Source organism: Macrobrachium nipponense, chromosome 8, assembly GCF_015104395.2.
Source record: "Macrobrachium nipponense isolate FS-2020 chromosome 8, ASM1510439v2, whole genome shotgun sequence".
In the NCBI taxonomy this organism is placed as follows: Eukaryota; Metazoa; Arthropoda; class Malacostraca; order Decapoda; family Palaemonidae; genus Macrobrachium; species Macrobrachium nipponense.
Window position 1 is genome coordinate 57483570 of NC_087203.1, and position 23094 is coordinate 57506663.

General features: G+C 36.7%; 1 long non-coding RNA gene across 1 annotated transcript in view; it reads left to right on the plus strand.

Annotated features, from left to right (window-relative positions):
• The window catches only part of LOC135223268 (uncharacterized), a 75782-nt gene extending 56266 nt beyond the window's left edge, over positions 1-19516 (plus strand). Inside the window, exons 2-3 of the long non-coding RNA XR_010316449.1 lie at positions 18857-19067; positions 19355-19516. This is a non-coding gene — a long non-coding RNA (uncharacterized LOC135223268). The remainder of the gene's footprint in view (positions 1-18856; positions 19068-19354) is intronic.
• Positions 19517-23094: the final 3578 nt, after the last annotated feature.

A 23094-nucleotide genomic window follows, 5' to 3' on the forward strand; every position in this document is an offset into this window, starting at 1 on the left:
AATGATCCACCGTTTCTTCTTTCCGGCTGAAAATATTTAAAAACTTTGTTGACGATTTCCTTCGCCTGGGCGCTTAACCGGGCTTTAATGAAAGGGATTCTCTATATATTCTTGTATGGTAGGTTAAAGTCCTGAAAAGAGATTACAAAGACTTCTTCATCATACAGTGAATTTGACGAAGATCTCCAAAAAACATGCCACTTCTAGGACAAGCGTAAGGTTTTTCTGTTAATTTTCTGGTAATAAAAATGTCTTTAACGACTTTTTAGTCGAAAATTAATCATTTCTGGGACAAATCTATATGGGAATTCTTTCAAAATCCTAGTTCAATATGATTTATATACGATGCATTTGGACATTTGACACCACCGTATTAATCTGCTTTAGCTTCGCCCAGCCACTCGATTTTGGTCCTACTATAGTAAGTCTGAAAGCATTTGTTAAAAGAGAAAATGGAAAGGTTCTAAAAGTTAAGTGAAACCCAGGAAAATGGAGATATGAATGATGAGATGGATAGTGGAAGAATTGGGGTCTTATTCCTATAGGAATTAGGGAGTAGATATGATGAATGATGTTGAAATGAAAGGAATGAATGAATAAAGGCTGAAGCTATTCACATGAATTGGATGCGTATATAAAGTCAGGAGGTAAGGAGTACGAAGACCTAGTAAGTACTTGCTAAATGATGTGGTGACATATCGGAAATGAGGCCTTAATTAATAACCAGGAATTGTGAAAGTGTGGAAGGCTAAGGTGAATGGCGCTGTTTGTTTATGGGGAAGCAATGTGCTGCGATATGATCCATCGTTGTAGCTGTAGGAAGCAAATAAGGCTGTGGAAGTTTTCTCTCCAGAGGGTTGATCCACGATTCGTCAGATCAAGAATGAATGTAGCAATATTCTCAAAATCAGCCCATGGTAGAGAAATGACCATTTACATCCGTTAATATTACGTTGTGACCGAACGACGAAATCAATCGGTCTACGTCAATGAATACCACTGTCGTTGATTTCCACTGGATTGGCATTGTCTGCTTAAACAATATCTCTAAAAAAAGAAGATTTATATAATTTAATTTCAGGTAAGGCTGTGCCACACGGAAGAGTAGATTAGATTGGATCTGGATGAAGATGATTTTTGTTGATCGTTATTATTATTCCTCAGAAGTCAGCAAGGATTTTCAGAATGTTGTTTAATTTATAATTTCATAACACTCCCGTAACGTTTCGCTCGCATAATTTGTGCATAATGCAGCTTTTCAGCTTTGCAACCATCTGCCTCGTTACAAATATTCTTTAAACTATATCATATGCCGGGTTCTTGTAGTTATAAATTGCAGTGAAGTGGATTAAACATATTTTTGAAAAGGAAATCTAACGGGTATTTATGAGTCTTAAAACCTTAATTTTCACATACGATACTGCCGCTTTTTTTTGCCACAAGAGTTGAAGAAGTAGAAAGAGTATTTGTTCGGAGATAAAATAATTATTAAGATAAAATAATTATTGGATAATGCTTCAGAAAATGTAACAAAGCTGAAGCAGGTGATGCACCTTGTGTATACATAGATTTTAATAATGAACCCCTTAATAACTACCTTAACATTAGTGTATATTGACACAGGGAATGCGCGTGATTTATGTAACTGATTAGACAGGGAGAGAGAGAGAGAGAGAGAGAGAGAGAGAGAGAGAAGAGGTTAGTTAATAGGTAACGGTAGTTTTTTTTTTTAATTTGCTTTATAGAATACGAATGGTAATGATTTCATTTTCCTAACTGACGACAGTATTAATTAAATTAATAGAATTAATTTATCTAAAAGATATGCTATTGAAAATCACAGTTGTAAATGATTAGAATACGGTTAATCAACAAACTAATTATTAAATATAAATCCCAGCACTTGAGAGGTGAGAAAAAAAAAAAAAAAAGGAGTTGAATAAGACGATGGCGTCGTTCAGTCTAAATTCGAGACAACGGCGGCGGCCAGACTTAATAATATCATTGTTCTTGTGATAGATTCATGTTGGGTTCCCAGGCTGTGTCGAGGAATAAATAAATCTTGAATAGAAGCGGCGCTCAAGTGGGTTTTCTTTTGTGCGTGCCTTGTCAGTGTTGTAACGGACTTATAATTATGTAGGTGCTGTTCAGGTAGTTTTTGTTTATACTCACAATGGTTTTATATATATATATATATATATATATATATATATATATATTCTATATGTATATATATATATATATAGATATATATATATATATATATATATATATATTATATATATATATATATATATTATATATATTCTAATATATATGAATATATATATATATATATATATATATATATTATATTATATATATATATATATATATATAAATGTATGTTTTATGTGTATGTGTTAGATCCAGTCCACAATGAAATTCCTTTTACAAACACAGCGTATTAAAATCATATATCCAAATTGTATAACATACAATTGAGGAAGCGAAGTAGAACGGGAAACCATACATACAAACAAACATTACAGAAAGTAAGACTAATGTTAATCAGGTTGTTGTTACCTTGTCAGTTTTCTAGAATTCTTCGAAACCTTCTCGGCGAAAGAAACCTGGAATCTTCCACTAAGGGCCAACAAAGTGATTTGGTTCTAAAATCACAAAGTCATAATTTAGAACAAAATTACCTTGTTGGCTCCATAGCGGAAGACTCCAGGTTTCTTCCGCCGAGGAACAGTCTTACTCACTGTAATGTTTGTTTGTTTGTATCTATGGTTTCCTGCTCTGCTTTGTTTCCTGAGTTGTACGCTATACTCAATTTTAGAGTACAATTCCACAGCTGTTGGACGGAAGTTATAAGCTTTGTACAAGTATGTTTTTAATACTGTTTTGTAACAGGAAATTCATTGTGGACTTTACCTAACAATTATGATAAATACGACATAGTACTTTTATATTTCACACACGCATATTATATATATATATATATATATATATATATATATATATATATATATATATATATATATATATAAGAAAGCCGCCTACTCTCTACTTGAGAACTTCGTGATGTCTGTCTTCTGCAGCCTAAGTTTTTCGATGGTAAAGCTGCGCGACCTGGACGGTAGGCCTACTGTGATTCCATCCTGTTTTAATCTCGTATTAAGGGAGGATTATCAATGGCTTCACATAACACGTGAGGGAGTGTTCGTCTGGCCTTCGTAGGCCTACTTTTGATTCAACTTTCAACTTCGTCTTGAGCTAGAGACGACGGGGTAGTTATTGATAGTCATCGAGGACTAAACTATCGCTGTTTTCTAATTTCGTTTATTCCTTTGTAGAGATTCTGGCCATCTTTTGAGAGAAAAGTGCTTTGCAATTTAATGGACTTCTTTTATTTGCTCGAGAATTGTGCACATATATTAAATAATGGTAAAAACAACACAACGCGAAAAAACCGAACAGTGGGATTGCAATACTTTTGAAAAGGTCTGCAGTGGGTCTAGATTTTAATAATAATGATACTGACAATAATGACAGTCCTAATAAAAATGAATATAGTTATTTTTATATACGTCCTGCAAAACAGGATGTTTGATATATGAAGATTAAAGGAATGTCTAACATAGGCCTATACTGCAGCGTAAGGCATTAATGCTGTTATAATTCCCCTATCCTACAAACACACACACACACACATACATACATACATACATACATACATACATACATACATACATACATACATATATATATATATATATATATATATATATATATATATATATATATATATATATATATATACCTCCAGCTTCCGGAGCAACAGCGCGAAGAGCAACCCAAGGCGGGTTAATTAAATAGTATGTTGAATAAAAAGATGACGCCACCTACTCTATATTACATTGTCCTTAAGATGAATTTGTACGCTGCCTTCCTCTATATACAAGGTGTCTCTTTCAGAGAGAAATTTCTAAAAATCATTCAAAAGGAATTACCGGTCCTTAACCTGAAACTTATTCCGAGGAATCCCCGAACAGTTGGCTCTCTCTTCAAGTTGAGAGACATTCTTAGTCCTCTAATTACATCCAATGTTATATATAATTACTACAAGTGGCCCAGATGTAGTCAGGGATCTATGTCGGATGTACGAAAAGGCTGTTGCGAGTAGTACCCATTGATGGTCACAGAGGGTCGGCTTCAGAACCGGGAGCAGATTGTCCATCCCTGAACAGTCTCATATCAGAAACCATTCGTAAACATGTAAAACTTTTATAGACAATAAAGACGTTTCAATAATTGGACAGGTAGAAAAAGGCAACGATTTAACAATACTGGAATTCATTATTATCAAATTGACTGTACCACAGTTAAACTCCCAAACATCGTCCACACAATTGTTTATTGCCTGATGGTGTTGTCGAGATGTTTTTTTTTCTCTGTATGTTTATTATTATTTTTTTCCTCTCTTTAGTTGTAACTATATGCGAGTACAGTAGCTTGTTTTTAACTTCCTTCTGGGTAGGTTGTCACCAGCCATTTGCTTGTTCTTTTAGTAAATGTTTTAGTCATTTCATTGTGAACGTTTTAATTTAAATGATTTGTAAATCCGTTTTTATTAGTTTATTGATTGCCATGTTCGTTGTTTGTAGCCTTGAGATTACAACTATGAGGAGTTGTGAAACGTCGGCATATATATTATTATAATAAAATGCATATGGATAGTGCCTTTCCCTGACCCGCCTTGGATTATATGTATATATATATATATATATATATATATATTATAGTAATATATAATTATATAATAAACATATAATAACTATGAGAAATGGAAAATCATGTGTAAATACAAGCTTGAATAATTGGGTAGAAACAGGATTTTAAGATCTAAGAATCTTTTGAAGACGAATTATGACTGAATACCTTTCTTAAAGATATATCCGGGAATCTTACTGGAATCGTATTGCGTGTCTTGCAATATACTACAAAAACTGTAACGCAACGCTGCTGGACCATATCTAATAAACCAGCTACTATGAAAGAAACAATCCGATGAATAGGCTTTGATAGATTAGGAGGTAATATTCATCTTAGTGTCAGCGTATTTTTTGTGCGTTTTCGTACCGGTTTTGTCTGTCCGTTCTCCCTCCACTCATCACCAAGCCAAATTGCAGCGCTATAGGTATTATAGTAGATTCACATCACCCGTAAATCTGATGTCTAGGCCAGTCCCTGACGACGCTCCTGATTGGTTGTTGATAAGCCAATGACAAGGCTGGAAACGCTCAGTCTCTCTCGAGAGTTCACATAGGCAGGATGTATGTACCACCTCTCCTAAGGGACGCGTCTTTCATAAGTATCCCTCAGGAGAAGTGGAACATACATTCGGCTTATGTGAACTCTCTCGAGAGGCTGAGTTTCCAGCCCTGTCATTGGCTTCTCAACAGCCAATCAGGAGCGTCGTAAGGGACTGGCCTAGACATCAGATGCACGGGTGATGTGAATCTACCATAACAGTATAGGGCACCACCAACCGAGGCTGAGTTTCATGGTTTCATGAGCCGCGGCCAAGAGTTATATGGGCCGTGGCTGAGGCCATCAGCAGACAGAAAACTAGATTGTGCCGAAGATACTTCGGCGCATTTTCTTACTTGTTTGTTTTAATGATGAGCTGAAAGTTTGTTGTTTATTTTAATCTGCTTTTCTTGTAATTGTGGCTTTGTCTCTTGTGATATTGATTTTTCCAGAAGTCCAGATATTGATGATCAGTGTCTGAGAGATTTGGCGCTCGAACAGAGCTTTGATTTGAGAAAAGTTCTAACAGAACGCATAGGCTGGTATAAGAGTGAAGTGTCACTGACACGTGTACTGTACATGTTATTCGTCTATTCGTAATGATGAAAGAAGCCGTAGTGTGTGATTGTGAGCCAAAACAGATGAAAGTTTATCTATAGGAGGAAGTCTGTAGGGCTGGTGGCAGTTAGCATGGATGGTATTTTTTGAGTACATTCAATGGATGATGATATAATGTTAACGAGATGACCGATCAATAGGTGGAGCAGGGAGAGTAGAAACGAATGGAGGTAATACAAATGATTTTGAAGATGAGTCATGTATTCATATATTCATTCTCGAGCATAAAATATGCTGTATATGTGGAGTAGGAAGAAATTAAGGGCTGCATGTGTAGAGTAAGAATAGTTGAAACGATGAGAAATGCAGATTTGATAAAGAAGTGATTAAGGGCCCCATACACTGAACGATTGTATGCATGACTGTCTGAACTATTGTCGTTATCGACACACACACACACACACACACATACACTATTCAAACAGTATGAATGATCTCAGCACCGATTTCAGTCTGAACAAAGATTTTGTCTCGGGAAGACATGGCATCACCTCCAGAAGAGACGCGCGCGATACCATTATGTCGGCAGACAAACACATACATTGAACGACCTGTGTATGACAGACTTAAGTGGCAAGCCAGCAACCTAGTCGTGACAGATTCCCGCTGAGATCGTTCAGACACATAACTCCGCCCATTTTTGCATTCAGACAAGCCCATACACAATGTTTTTGCGAACGATACAGACAGTCGGCCCTTAAACGCTTACGCAGATGAGAAGACAGATTTTAGTGTTTGAGGTATTTTGGTCTTGTTGAGGGAATAAGAGGATGAATGGCCATTATTATTGCCGAGTGGAAAAGTCTAGGTCACACGAAAAGAGTGCAAAACTCAGAAATCTCAGGAAGAATAGATTGAGGTTCCGGAAACCTATTAGTTCTGACACGAAAGTTGCAACGAAAGTTGCAGGAGGGGTTGAAATGAAGGAGCCTAAATATTCCAGGGGGAATAAGATACATTGTAAAAGAGAGGGGAGTGGCTCCCTGTGTGTTGATGAGATTTTCTAGCAGTATATGAATTAGCTGGCGTTAATTTTAGATCTGCACACATACACACACCTTTATATATAATAAATATATATATATATATATATATATATATATATATATATTTATATATAATATGTATATGATATTATATCATACATATATATATATATATATATATATATATATAGATATATATATATATGTATATATATATATATATATATAGATATAATATATATATATATATAATATATAATATATATATATATATATATATAGATAATAAATATATATATGTATAATATATATAGTATATATATATATAATATATATATATATATATATATATATATATATATATAAAGAGAGAACTTAGCTTTTAAGAAATGACAGCAAAACGCCTTGTAAAAGCTAGAAGTGTAGACAGTAGTTAATTTCGGTTTTTATACCAAACCGACGACATGTTGCGAACTCATCCTGTGAATCACTCGACAAATTGTGATCGCAAGGCACAATAAATTGATAGCAACAAATTAATGATATGTTGATGCTGTGGCGAAGAAACAAAATCCTGTTGTGCTGGAGTCTTTTAATTTAGAATTCCTCATTCATGTCCTCCTCTGTTGACGTCAAGTCAACGTTCTTTGTAATGTGGTCTGCAGGTAAGGTACGGTGCCTTCAGTGATTTACCTGAGATGAAGAATATTATAGCGGTGTTTGGGATTCATGACACCGCTGATGTATGTTTGCGCATCTTTGCCTCGTAATAATGCAGATGATGAAAGGAATGATAAGGTCACTAACCGATTACATTATTAGCTATTCTTGTCACTGGTGTAGTTGTTAATGCTCACTAAATTGTATTCTTTACCGTCACTATTGCATCTGTGTTTTGTGAGGCGATGAGGTGAAAATGATAAAGACTGATTAATTATTCCGTTTCGTAAGCTTTGGCTGAGTGATGGTGGGGAGGACCGGAGTGTACAACATCACACCACGTTGCTCCTGGGGGAGGGGCGGTAGTATGGAAGTGGCGGGGAGGGGGTGGGGTGGGGTGAAAGAGAAGGGGGTATTCAGTTTTGGGGTTACGAGATGGAGGTTGGAAGGAACTTGAAATGTAGAGGTAGCGCAGGATATATGACACCGTCACTTCGCACCCCCACCATCACAGCCACGGAGGCTTCTCTCTCTCTCTCTCTCTCTCTCTCTCTCTCTCTCTCTCTCTCTCTCTCTCGTCTCTCTCTCTCTCTCTCTCTTGCTGTATTATTCACATCTTACACAACCCCAAAAATACCAAATCACCTAGCTGGAACAACATAATGAAGAGCAACATAATGATGGAATGACCGAGTAGTTTACGTGGCCTTACGATGACTATGGTCACTGACGCGTCGTAATGATTTTGGTGACCAAAGTTGATGATGAGGGTGACGCGGAATGACGAACATAAAGATTAACAAGAAGCATTCCATCACGCAAGACAATAATGGTATATCCGAAGGTGATTAGGGGCCATAACATCATCAAACTCATTTACTCATTTCAGAGACGAATTCTAATAATCGTATCTCTCGTTTGCAATACTCCAGCTCACTTGCACCATAGGCTGTACCTACTGTTCTTCTCGCCGTGTGATTCCATACAGATTCCATACATGTTAACTTTTAAAAAGATTCTTCAGGTTAGCTGTAAATGTATTAACACCGTCAGCCATATGCTAGGAATTCATTTTGATAAGGTTTAATTTGTATGTTGAACGCGCTCTCCCCATCTCTTCAAGGTACAAATGGCTTTGTTAGCTTGTTTAAGGTGGTACACGGCCATGTAAGAATTGTATGCTCTCTCTCTCTCTCTCTCTCTCTCTCTCTCTCTCTCTCTCTCTCTCTCTCTCTCTCTCAGATTTCCATCTCTATTAAACTGTCAGAAGAGATGGGCCTCATTTCCGAAGTTAGGGAGCAAAGTTACTAGACCAGTGATATGGTGGCAAATCAATAGAGTCGCAGTTTCCCTTGTTGTTAGTAACCAAGAAAAAAACATTCTTCATTATTCAGTTAGAGACGTACTAGTAACAAACAGTGATACTGCATCAACTTTCAAAATAGCTTCGACGAAAGACTTGTGATCTTCAGTTATATAAATTATTTTTGCATTTCGTATAAGTAAATTTAAATATTACTAATAAATTTCGATATTACTATGACAAATGCAACACTATAGGGGAGACTGTATTTCACTACATTACAGATGTCTTTTTCACCCATTTCACGTAGGGATTTAGTTAAAAGTTGTCTATCATTTCAATCTCATCTTAGTCTCTTGTCCGCGCAAAGTTGATCTGAAACTGGAAGGTGGTTACTTCTTCTTCGTTCTAAATTAAAAGATAGTTGATGAGTTTCGAGATATTCAAATTTGACTCGATGTCCTCCGTTCAAAATTGCAAGATGATCGATACGTCTGTAGACAAGACGACTTTACCATATTATAAAATTGAAGACAGTCAATAGGTCTGTAGACATTCCTGTCGACACTGGAAAAGAGAAAAATAATATTAGACTGCTGTTTTTTTTTATTCATAATGACTAAAGAGCTGTCCGTCAGCAGTACTCTTGGCTTAACTGCAACATTGGATTTAATCCAAAGGCCCTTCATTATGACACCAGCTTCATCTCTGTAAGTGAAATGTAGATATATTATCCCATCCCTTTATTAGCACGATGTATCGTCAAGGAGGTGTATATCCATAAACTCTGAGACGTTGATTTAATCATTTATAATGGAACTCATTCCGTTGTAGATCTCGAAATATTTTTAAAACTACACCAGCATCTCTGAATCCCTGTCCCTTCATCAGAAGCAGTCATAAACATTTTTTTTCTTTATTGTCTGTATTGAAAACCCTCTATCCCACCGTCACGTTTTTTTTTATTTATGATTTTATCTCACTGCAGCGTGATTTACAATTATTCTTTTTGTGGCTCTAAAACTTTTGATTTCTCCCTGTATTTTAAGACTTTTGCATTCTCAGGTTTCTGGACTAGTTCAAATAAAGCCGGCTTAAGCCAGCACGGGTCCTTCCTTGTCTAAATGGTCCCCGTAAATGTGGTAAGGTACTGAAAATTTGAAGAAGCCTGGTGTGGACTGAGGGCCTTGCCAAGCAACCGAGATCGTGTGCTTCCAATCTCAGACTCCACGAAGATTTGACAGCGGGCACCGGATATCTATTTAAGATTTAAACAAAATTAAAAGTAAGGGGGTGTAAAAGTAGTGCTGTGGTGATTTACGAAATACACTGATGGCGAAACTTTGTAGCATACAGGGACAGTGAAGTGTATTCCTGTTGGTTAAGAACGCGACCGTAGACTAGTGAAGGAAATCTTTTGAGAAGGCATCTGAGTACCGTCAGTGTCCGCTTCAAGCTTATAATCAAGACTTCTTTCTTGTCAAGGACGGTTTCCAGACTGGAAAAATAACGTGTTTTGTTTACAAATAGTTGACTGTCGAGAACTAATTGAGTAATCACATCCTTGCGGTTTACCAACCTGTTATTTAGTACCGTTAAATCGTTTATTGATTGAAGTCAGCCACCCTGCCCACACGCCCGGCAAGTCATGAAGAAATTACGACGTCTTATGTTGGACGGCCGTGTCCTTTGCCTGGAAGCTTGTCATTTTCGCTGAAACGTCTTTTGGGGATTGAAAGAGAGAGAGAGAGAGAGAGAGAGAGAGGAGAGAGAGAGAGAGAGAGAGAGAGAGATCTCGATTACCAACATTCAACGGTTCTTAAAATTCATTGCCCACTTTAAAATTTTTTCCCAGATTTTTTGTTACATCTCTCAAAAATAAAGTTTTTCATTTCTGAAGGCGCATGGCGTTTTTAGCTCAATTTACATTTGTCATCAAAACTACAAGGAGTGTTTTTAATAGTCTTTGGATATATGAAAACTTGCCAAATAAATGTCAGACATGGAAGTACGGGTTTAATCCTAATTGATCAAAATTGCCATTCATGGAGATAAAAAGGACCTCAGAATATCAAAACTGCCATATGGGAGAATAAAAGGAGAGTCGACCCAATATTGAAACCCCGTTACTCCTGATTGATCTCGTTAATTGTTACCCAATTAATTGCCCTTGGTGCTATCTCTGGCCATTGCTGTCCGTGAGAGGGACCATAAAAATATTACTGTTGAACTCTGAAGAAATATAGGGTCAATACAAGGAGTTACAAGGATTAGGATGTCTCAAAGACTTATTAGGCCATCCGAAGGGACATCATGTGCTCACTTATCTCTAGGAGCAGGTTTTACAATTCCTTCAGTGTCCTAATGATTTTATTTAGCTTTCTTTTAAACTCTTCCACACTGTGGCTGTTTACAATTTCTGGTGGCTGTTTATTCCGTGTTACTTATCTTGTATGTAAAGAAGTTTCCACAATGAGATGTGTTATATCTCTTCAGTTCTAGTTTCCATCCATTATTTCTTGTCTGGTTTTCGTTTAATGTGAAGAGGTTACTGTTTACTTTTGTTATGCCTTTCAGCAATTTGAATGTCTCTCTTAGTTGTCCTCGCAATCGTCGTGTTTTTAAGTCAAACATGTTCAGGATCTCGTCTTTGGCAACCTATTTGCCTGATGGATGGAATTAACTTTGTGGCTCTTGCTTGTACCCCTTCTAGTCTATTTATGTCCTTTCTTCGTGCTGTTGACTAAAACTGTACTGCATATTCAAGATCAAGTCTAACTATTGATGTGTAGACTGTAGAGCTGCAGCACCATTTCCTTGTTTCTGTATTATAGCTGCCTCTTTATGTATCCCACTAGATTCTGTGCCTTCTTTTCAGCTTTTATGCACTGTTTTGTGAATTTAAAGTTCTTGGTAATAAAAACTCCAAAGTCCTTTTCTTCTTCTTCTTTCCCACCAAGTCCTTTACTTGTTCTGCGCTATTTATGTCATTCCCAAGCAGCATGTAGTTGGCATGAAGGTTGTTTTTTCCTATTTGTAACACTACACTTTTCCGAGTTAAAAGGCATTTGACATCTTTTTGACCACTCCTGTTTTCCTTAGATCATTTCTTAAACTTTCGCTGTATTTGAGTCTGCTGCATTTACACCTAGTTTGGTGTCATCTGCAAATTTGGATATCCTGCTAGTTAAGCCTACATCAGTTATTAATGTAAATAAAAACAATAGTGGGCCAGGGACAGAACCCTGAAGAACTCCGTTTGTCATAGCTACCCATTCTGATTCTTCACCGTTTATCATGACACTGATTTCTGTTAGTTAGCTAGTCTTCGATCTAGTTTGCTATTTCTCCTACAATTCTAAAAGATCCAAAATTGTTCATTAGCTTCTTGTGTGGATCTTTGTCAAAGGCCTTTTGAAAATCTAAGAAGAGTATATCTATTGGTCTACTACTGTCGTAAATACCACGAATGTTATGAAAAACTATAAAAGGTTTGATAGGCACGATCTGTTGTGTCTGAAGCTGTGCTGACTGTTTAACAACAGGATGTTTTTATTAATTTGATCCACAATTTGATCTGCAACTATGGACTCAAAAATCTTGAAGGAACTGACGTTAGACAGAATGGTTTATAATTTCCTGGCTCTTCTCGTGGACCACTTTTGTAAATTGGGACACATATCTTAGTTTCCTACTTTTTAGGTGCCTTTCGTTGTTTTGTGATTTTTCTGTATAGTTTATATGGTTGAAGAACTATCTCCTCTTTTAACTCTCTAATTTCTCCTGGGCCAGGAGATTTGAACTTGATTATTTTTCTAATTTGATTTTAATGTCTTCTGATAATATTATTTTGTCAAGCAGTTCTGCCCCTTCATATTTAATAGCTGGGTCAGGGATTGAGGTAGTGTCTTCAGTTATAAAAACACTAGTAAGAAACTCCTTCAATAATTCTGCTTTTTCCAAACCTGAATTCACTGGGTTTCCTTCATTGTCTCTTAGGGGACGTATACTATTTTTAATTGGTTTCCTAATATTAACATATGCAAAGAATTATTATTTTGGGTTTTCCTTACAGACTGATGCAACTCTCTTATCCTCATTTATCTTTGCGCTTCTTACTAATTCGTCCACCATTCTACAGAGTTCTTTGTGTCTCCTTGCTTCTTGTGTTGAGTGTGGATTCATTAATTTGTGCAGTCTGTCTGCTTCTCCTATCTCATTTTTAATTTTTCTGTTGAACCACTTAGGCTGAGTGTTGCCATTTGTTAGTATTTGCTTTAATGGTATACATCTGGAGCATTTTCTGTGTATTCTTCTAGAAAGGCCTCCCAGTACTTATCAAGGTCTATTCTTGTTGTACTATAAGTTACTCCTTTTTAGTTTTTGTTGTGTGTAAAATTTTTTTTGGTCTTCCTGCGATTGGTAGACTAATCTCTCTATCTTCTCTTTTTTTATGGTGAATACTGATATTAAATGTAATAATTTTAAGGTTGCTTTTGCCTAGATTTGCAAATATAGACAAAAGGAACCTTAAAATTATTACATTTAATATCAGTATTCACCCATTGGTGGAGGAATTCATTTTTGACAAATTCTAAGTCTCTTTCCTTTTACGTTTGATGTGGAGGTCATAGTGTCCCAGTGTACTATTGCATTCAAACTTCCCATTATTATGCAGTTTGTTGTTTATTTCTTGTCCTACTAGTGTAAACAGCTCCTTGGACATTTGTGGTTGGTGGGGAGGTCTGTATACTAGGATTAGAGTTATTTTCTTCCATAAACTGCTTATATTGACGCCAATTACTTCTTGCATGGTTGTGATTTTACACTCTATTGGACTGAGGTGGCCCTTGACATATAACACAACACCCCCACCTTTTTTATTGAATATCTTTTTTGAACAATTTTATGTCCTGCTATTTGGTACTCTCCCACAAAGTCAGCTGTTGCCTCTTGTATCTTCATGTTTCTGTGATACCTATTATGCCTCAATTTTTCACTTGCTATCAATGGTTTGAAGAGATCTACTTTGTTCCAAATAGATGGTGCATTAATCTGTGCCACTCTGAGGGACTTTTCTGCCTTCTCTTTTGTCCTTAGTGGCTTTATCCTTTTTCCTTATTTTCACCAAATTCTAGGAGCTTTCCAATTTCTTCACTTGAATGTTCAGCTCACTGAAGTGTTTCAAGAAGTTTTCGTTAAGAAGGCTTCATAGTAAATTTGCCCTTTCCAAATTCAAGCGAGTTCCATCTTTTATATAATATTTTATTCACTACAAGTCTGTCCCACAAGTTTAAAAACCTAACACCTTTTTCTTGGCATATTCGCTCCAGTCTGTCATTGATTCCAACTTCCTTGCTGAGGGAGTAGTGGCTTACATTGGTTCTAGGCAGGACTCCTACTAAATTGCCATTATCGGTTTTCTCACAAATGTTTTCCACAACATTCCTCAGGTCAGCTACAATTCCTTCTGTCTGGCCAATTGTTCCATCTTTTAGAAGTAAGTTGTTTCCTCCTCCCTACACTATGATTGGACTTTTTCTGCTTTTCACTTTGATTTTCTTCACTACCTTGGTTATCTCCTTTGCTCCTGCACCTGGGTAAGAATTAGCTTTTCTCCTATTTCTATTTTTGGTGACAAAATTTGACCCCTGATCTTTTACCAACGAGTCTCCAATTAAGGTTGATTCTGAGAGCACAGCAAATCTATTTTATGTGTTTATTCCTTTTGGGGGACAATTTTGTTTTCTGGCTGCCATCCTTCTTCTCTACCAACAGCTCTATTGAATTCATAATTTTTTCGTCCATAAGTTTCTTTCATTGTACCTTGTTTTTGTTTCATTTCGTGTTCTGGTCTTAACTAGTTGTTTTCCAATCTCCACTAAACTCTTTCCGTTTTCTACGTTTTATACTATGTTGTTCAATTCTTGTTTCTCTCTTCTTAGGTCTATCACATCTCTTCTTAGGTCTCCAATTTCCTTTTCCATCCTGTCCTCTCTTCTCTTGCCTTCGAGTTTATCCTTTGTCACTTCCTTTGGTTCTTTTGATATTTTTTCTACTTCCCTCCTTAGCTTAGCTATCTCCTGTTCTTGTTGACAGGAGAGACAGCCACTGAGACTACATAGCTTTAATGTGCATGCCTGTTTGTAGTCTACACACCACTTGTTAACATTGCATTTTGCACATAACGTGCTTTAATTTTAACTTTTCTTGAGTCATCTGTTTACGTCTCGATTTCAATATTTGTATCTGAGCTTTAATTCAATATTCTTTCTAATGTGACCAGCTAAAAAGGAAAAAGGGGGCCTGGTTAAGAACCCCCACAGTCGTTGCATCCGCTTATCCATGGACAGTTTTCCATAGTTCGTCATCAGGATACCTTTTTTTTCGATTCCACTAACATTTGGCCTCTCTGTTGTTAGACGATCTGAAATGTGTTGCAGCTCCCAACTGAGCAACACAATTTGACTAAGCAAATGATTTTTTCCCAACAACAACCATGAACAGCCAGAATCTTGTTAATTGACTGCTTCTCCTCCAATCATGGAAACCCCTAATGAATGTCTACAATGGCCACACTAGCAGACCCCACGGGTAGGAAGTTCTACAATCAATGGAACAGAAGCTTGTCTGGGGTTTTTAGTTAGCAAGGACTCCAACAAGGCACAAAAGCTACGCAATCTCAGAGCAGTTTAGCCTTCACTCACAGGGTAGTGGTTGCGGGGGTGGTCATTCATGACACGAAGGAGTGAGCTTAAAGGGGTATAATAGCAACACCCCATTTCTGCATCCTCAGTTGCCCCAGGATGCCTCCAATCGAGGTCTTTGGAAATCTGCAAGCATCTTCCCTGCGTTATTCTAAGAGGTTCCAAAGCCTCTGTTCTGAAGCATGAGGTAGCTGTTAGTTCCTTACACTAATCTTACGTCTATGAATATATATATATATATATATATATTATATATATATATATATATATATATATATATATATATACTAAGTAGATGAAGGCAGGCAGGAACACACAGGAATTTGACATTATGGCATTTATTCCGACGTTTCGCAATACATTAATGCATCCTTAAGGAATTCTACAATGGATGTATATAAAATCATTTTTTAAAACTTTTAAAAGAATTATAAAATTAAAAACAATAGTTATCTATAGGTCAGTTTAAAAGGAGACCACATTTAAAACACACAATAAGTTAAGTCAAAACACAAGTTACATAAAAAAAACTATGAAATTGAACATTAATATACAAAGGTTTATTTAAAAATAATAATAATAATAATAAATAAATAAATGATAAATAACTACAGTTGGACAGGTCAACAACTCGGAAGACCTATCTATTTTAGAGACGTTGAAAATAAAACAACTTGTTCCGGTTTTAAATACCCAATCCTCAGCTGTTCAGCTTTTTTTATCTTGACTTTGTTGTTGTTCTTACCGCCTGTTATTATTTACTTTTCGTTTCTGCTTTTAATTTTACTCTTGACTTTGCTCTGGCAGGTTAGCTTCCCCTCTTCCTTCCTTTATTTATTTTTATTTATTTATTTATTTATTTATTATATATATATATATATATATATATATATATATATATATATAATATATATATATGTATATATATATATATTTCTTTTTTTTTTTTTTTTTTGCTCTATCCACAGTCCTCCAATTCGACTGGGTGGTATTTATAGTGTGGGGTTCCGGGTTGCATCCTGCCTCCTTAGGAGTCCATCACTTTTTTTTACTATGTGTGGCGTTTCTAGGATCACACTCTTCTGCATGAGTCCTGGGGCTACTTTCAGCGTCTAGTTTTTCTAGATTCCTTTTCAGGGATCTTGGGATCGTGCCAAGTGCTCATATGATTATGGGTACGATTTTCCACTGGCATAATCCCATATCCTTCTTATTTCTATTTTCAGATCTTGATACTTATCCATTTTTTCCCTCTCTTTCTCTTCAACTCTGGTGTCCCATGGTATTGCGACATCAATGAGTGATACTTTCTTCTTGACTTTGTCAATCAACGTCACGTCTGGTCTATTTGCACGTATCACCCTATCCGTTCTGATACCATAGTCCCAGAGGATCTTTGCCTGAGCGTTTTTCTATCACTCCCTCAGGTTGGTGCTCGTACCACTTATTACTGCAAGGTAGCTGATGTTTCTTGCACAGGCTCCGGTGGAGGGCTTTTGCCACTGAATCATGCCTCTTTTTGTACTGGTTCTGTGCAAGTGCCGGGCATTCGCGTTGCTATGTGGCTTATGGTTTCATTTTTCGTATTGCACTTCCTACATATGGGAGAGATGTTATTTTCCGTCTATCATTCTTTGAACATATCTGGTTCTTAGGGCCTGATCTTGTGCCGCTGTTATCATTCCTTCAGTTTCCTTCTTGAGCTCTCCCCTCTGTAGCATTGCCAATTGTCATCGCTGGCTAGTTCTTTAGTCTGTCTCATGTATTGTCCGTGCATTGGCTTGGTTTGTGCCAGTCCTCTGTTCTGTCTGTCATTCTCCTGTTCTCTGTATAGTTTCTGGGTTTTCGTCTACTTTTATTAGTCCTTCTTCCCATGCACTCTTTAGCCACTCGTCTTCACTGGTTTTCAGATATTGCCCAGTGGCTCTGTTCTCGTGTTGACGCAGTCCTCTATTCTTAGTAGTTCCTCTCCCTCCTTCCTTTCGTGTTATGTATAGTCTGTCCGTATTTGCTCTTGGTGTAGTGCTTTGTGTATTGTCATATGTTTCCTGGTTTTCTGATCTATGCTGCGGAGTTCTGCCTTTGTCCATTCACTATTCCTGCGCTGTATCTGATTACTGGCACTGCCCATGTGTTTATGGCTTTTATCATATTTCCGGCGTTGAGTTTTGACTTGAGTATTGCCTTGAGTCTATGCATATATTCTTTCCTGATCGTGTCCTTCTCTTGGTGTTTTATATCCCCTCCTTCCATTATTCCCAGGTATTTGTATCCTGTCTCATCTATGTGTTGATGTTGCTCCCATCTGGTAGCTTTATCCCTTCAGTTCTCGTTACTTTGCTTTTTGTATGTTGACTAAGGCGCCATTTTCTATTCCAAACTCCATCCTGATGTCCCCAGATCAATCCTTACAGTCTGGATTAGGGTATCTATTTCCTTGATGCTCTTACCATATTATATTATTATTATTATTATTATTATTATTATTATTATTATTATTACTTATTATTATTATTATTTAATTTTTTTTTTTAAATAAAACCTTTTTATATTAAATGTTCAATTTCATAGTTTTTTTTATGTAACTTGTGTTTTGTGACTTAACTTATGATGTTAAATATAGTCCTCCTTTAAATGACCTATAGATAATTATTGTTTTTAATTTTTCTAATTTTTTAAAAAGTTTTAAAAAAAATTATTTTATTTACATCCATTGTAGAAATTCCTTGAGATGCAATAATGTATTGCGAAACGTCGGAATAAATGCCATAATGTCAAATTCTTGTGTGTTCCTGCCTGCCTTCATCTACTTAGTGTGACTCTGCCGAGTGGCCTCCTGCTGATTCTGGCAATATATATATATATATATATACTAATATATAGAATTTATAGATATATATATATATATATATATATTATAATATATAATATATTAAGAATATATATATATATATATATTATATATATATATATCTATATATATATATATATAAATATATATAGATATATATAATATTATTATGTTTATTGCCCCTCTCGTCTACCCAGAATTTCTTGATTTTAGTTAGTCTAAAAAAAGCAGCCATTTTCCCCTAATCAGCTGACTTCAAAGGTGAAAACGCAAGCCAGAGATAGGAATTTCCTGTTCGAACGGGGGAGTAAAATTCTTACTTCTTAGGGACATATCCCAAAAGGAAGTATGTAGCTAGCTAGGTACTTATTAGGTCTACTTCTAAGCTCCTTTTTCCTGTGAACCCTTCGCTGGCAGTATGTTCTGTTTCCAGGATGCCCTGCTATTGGGGGGATAAGCTGAACCCATCCCCCATGAATCACGCCTGCATTCGGCCTCAGTCCATTCGAGTCCGTGACCCAGGACAGACGTCCTGCCCAACCAGCCTTCCCATTAGGCCTACCACGGCGCTACTGGCGCGCCCAGACCTCAGACAAAGCGGATGCCAGGTTTCTACAAAGGTCCACTTCCAATAATGCATCCAGGTACGTCTTGTGGTACAGTCATATTGCCAGTCCTTTTCCTCCAAATCCAGTAAACTGAATTTCATTTCCCAATTCGAATTCCTAATTCTCAAATGAACATCCCTTTGTTCCTTTCACTGCCTCGTGGCCGCATGTCTCCCTTTTGTGATCGTCCCAGACAAATGAAGTCATTGAATATTTCATTTAACACTAAGAGTTCCTCCCCAGTGTGTTAGACAAAGTGAGTAACTGTAAATTTGGGCAAGAAGTCTTTATTTTACAGTGTTAATCTGGAACCCCTTTTCCAGATTCGCTGAGTCCGTGTCCTGTCTTGCCCGCAAGTGCTTCCTTACAGTAACCAAGATCACAATGATCCCTTTCGGAAACCAGCCTTGTTACACATCTGTTTATGGCCAGCTTTTCCTTATTGTGAGATAGATTTGGCCCACGTGCAGACAAGTTGCATTTACTGTTCCCAGGCCATTCAACGGCCTCTTGTAAATAACTGTATGTAAAGTAATTAGCTGAGTTTCCTGGCGACCTCTTTTCTAAAAATAATAATACCAAAAACCCCCTTTTTTAAGGTAAGTTAAAATCCAGTTACTTTGCATTTCCATATAATATTTCCCGTTTACGAATTCGGTATATATATATATATATATATATATTATATATATATATATATATATTATATATATATATATATATATATACATATACATATACATATATATGTGTATATATATTACATATATATTTATATTTACATTTTCTCCTTGCTTTTTTGTATCTTTTTTTTAGATGTAACAGGAGGAAATCCTCTCAGTTACAAGATGAAATAAATCAGTGAGAGAGCGTGATGACAAGGTGGTAGAAAGACAGTTAGAACGGATTGATTGATTTATTAATTCTTACTGGCGTCGCAACGACGAGGTTATTGACGCCGATTAGAACGGATGTAAAGTTGGAGGTCAAAGGCCGGGTATTCATGCTCAGCTTTACCTGCCCGTCCTCCCATGACTGTTCGACGGATGAGCGTCCACACACAGAGTAGAACTGTCAATCGGACAGTTAACTCGAGGCCATTGCCCTCATTTCTTGCTTAGCCCTCGTCGTGGCAACACTATATGGCAGTGATGGAAATTCCGCTGGGTGATAAGGAGTTGGAGCTACATAGACTAGCTGCTGCGGCAATTCACTTAAAAATAGGAGAGAGTATGGTCTAAATATTACCTATTAAAGAGAGATGTCTATTCTCATACATTATTAATGAATAAGGTTGATTAGACCTAAGGGTTAATTCAGTTATATATGAAACCTAGGCCTATACCCAACTATTTATCACATGGAAATAGTTTTTATTTATTATATGATTTGGACTCACAACGGTCTACAAATAGCGCTGCGGTGTCTAACAATGAAATTTATTAGGCCTATGCAGTTTATTTATATTCTGGTCCAAGAGGCGGAGACCCTTCCCAGGCGAAATCTAGCGGCGAAGTCATAAAATCGTTGGGTACCTGTCCACACGTGCGATCATCTGTCAGTCGGTCGAAAGAACTATAGGTATTTCGATCAGTTCATCAGTTCTGGTGAGTGGACTGACTCCGCCCACAAACTGTCGTCCGCACGTACGTTTTAACGTCAGTTTCGATGAACTGACAGGTAAACCTGCGCGTGAATACCCGGCCTTAAAGAGGTCGCAGCTCGGGGCTGGAGGGACGTTGAAAATCACTTAAGTATTGCCAATTGTGCACCGCAAAGGTACACTGCAGGCACTATTCTTTCTTTCTTTTTAATGAAAGAAAAGTAGTGAAAGAAAATTTTACTGACATGTTCTTGCACTCGAGAAGGAAAGTCCTATTCTATTATTTCTTACCGGTAAGGATATTTTGCCCTTTGGCTGCTATCTTCAAGAATTTTCAGACCTATTGGATGTTGCAAATTGACTTTTTTTATATATGAAAAGTATTTTTGTCTGTTTATAATATTTCTGGTCTCTATCAATTCTTGTGTAAAATTCTTTGAGATTTGTTCATGTTTTTACTGACTGGTCGTGAGCTCTTGTAAACACTAGTTTTTCTTCTTTGGTGCCCCGCATATGAGCTCTCAATTTTCGTCTTGTTTCCTGGAGTCCTCTTCGGCAATTTTTGGTTTTCAAGAAGAATCCAGCATACACAAACCTTCATGTAGGGTCTCCGATGGCAGAATCGAGGCAATTCTGATCGTCGCTGTTTAGAAAGATTAATTTTTGGTCAGTATGCTTCGAAGATACCGTTTTCTTAACCTTGAGAGCTAACATTGTTGGTTGGAAAAGATTGAATTTTTATTTGGACATTATTGCAATTCGCTTTAATTTTTAGTTTTTAAATTATAGCTTTTATTCTCTGAGTGAATTTGATCAACACCGCTATTGTAACAGCAAAGGCACTTCAACTTGAAGGTTACAAATATCTTTAGGATCTACTGTTGAATTTGTCATTATCTAGCACGAGCATTTAATGGACTTTGTTCTTAAATCCTTATGTTTTTGATATGTCAGTCATGACATATCTTATCTTTTTTTAATATCCTGATGAATTAAGAACTGTTTCAAGGAGCAAGGCTCGAAGTCTTGATATTAAAAATATATTTACCGTGAAAAATGGCGGTAGCTTTATCCTTGAGGTAGTATTTTGTCATGAAGTATTTAGAATTCATTAAAGAACAATCACCTTGAAGTTTTAATTTTATTTACTGCTTTTCTACCTTCCTAATGTTCATTAACAGTTGCAATACTTGATGTCTACTCCATTATGTTATCTCCTATGTCTGAGCATTCAAGTCCTAAACTGTGTGGGGATTGGGGATAATTCGCAAAGGTTGTCTCGCGTCCCCAGCGTAATTTCTCATTGATAACATTATCTAGAACATAAAAACAGTGCAAAGCGTCTCCTTATAAGCAGTGACTCAAAATTGAAGTATTTAAAAGCACATCGATTATCTATTCCTTGTCATGGAATTTGGTAACACTTTTTTTCTGTAAAAGAAAACTGAGATAGTTATTTGTCTGTCCGTCCACCCTCAGATCTTAAACACTTCTGAAGGCTCGAGAGCTGCAAATTAGTATGCTGATCATCCACCCTCCAACCTCCAAACATACCAGATTGCAGCCCTCTAGCCTTAGTAGTTTTGATTTTATTTAAAGTTAAAGTTAGCCATGATCTTGCGTCTGAAACCGCTTTAGGCCCCAACACAGGTTACCACCGGGCCGTGGCTAAAAGTTTCATAGACCGCGACTGAGTTTCATAGGCCGTGGCTGAGAGTTTCCTACAGCATTATACACTGAACAGAAATCTAGATTGCGCCGAAGAAGCTTCGGCGCACTTTTTACCTCGTACGTAATATATTGATACACTTTTGTCAAGAAGCTATCGGAACCATTCCGGGGAGCTGAGTATGACCCATTGAAGACTGGATTTCACCTTACGACCCACCTTTATCTCCAGGTAATGTATCTATGACTATTCCTTCAATTTAAATTGAAGTTTCACGAGCGCAAAATTATACAGAATATACAACCGTCTTGCGGATGCTTCAGCTTCGGTTAATCTACCAGTATAGGAGCATACTCTGGTACATTTGCTGCTGTGTCGCTGTGATTAAATCTAAAGGGATTTCTGTTTTCACAGCACATTTGCTGCTTGTTCCTCTCGTCGTAGCCCTCTGATCGTACGTTTCGCAAACTTTTTTTTTTCTATAAATTTTTCCATAACCCTTCCATAATTCATAATAAACCTACGCTCTCAGTCAAGTACACTGTGCCGACTTTACCTCTTCCTTTATCATTCCTATTTTTTCCTTTATTTTTGCTGACGTTTCTTGATTTTTTCCTTTTTGCCAATCAGACTTGAACCTTCCTTAATTCCGTTCTCTGAGATTCTAAGTAAAAAGGAAAATTAGGAGAAGAAATCTACATATGTATATGGCCAATGGATTGCCGCTGAAACAGTCTAGATACGACAAACTGGTCTCGCTTTGCGCATCGGTCGATATTCCGTTGAATGGA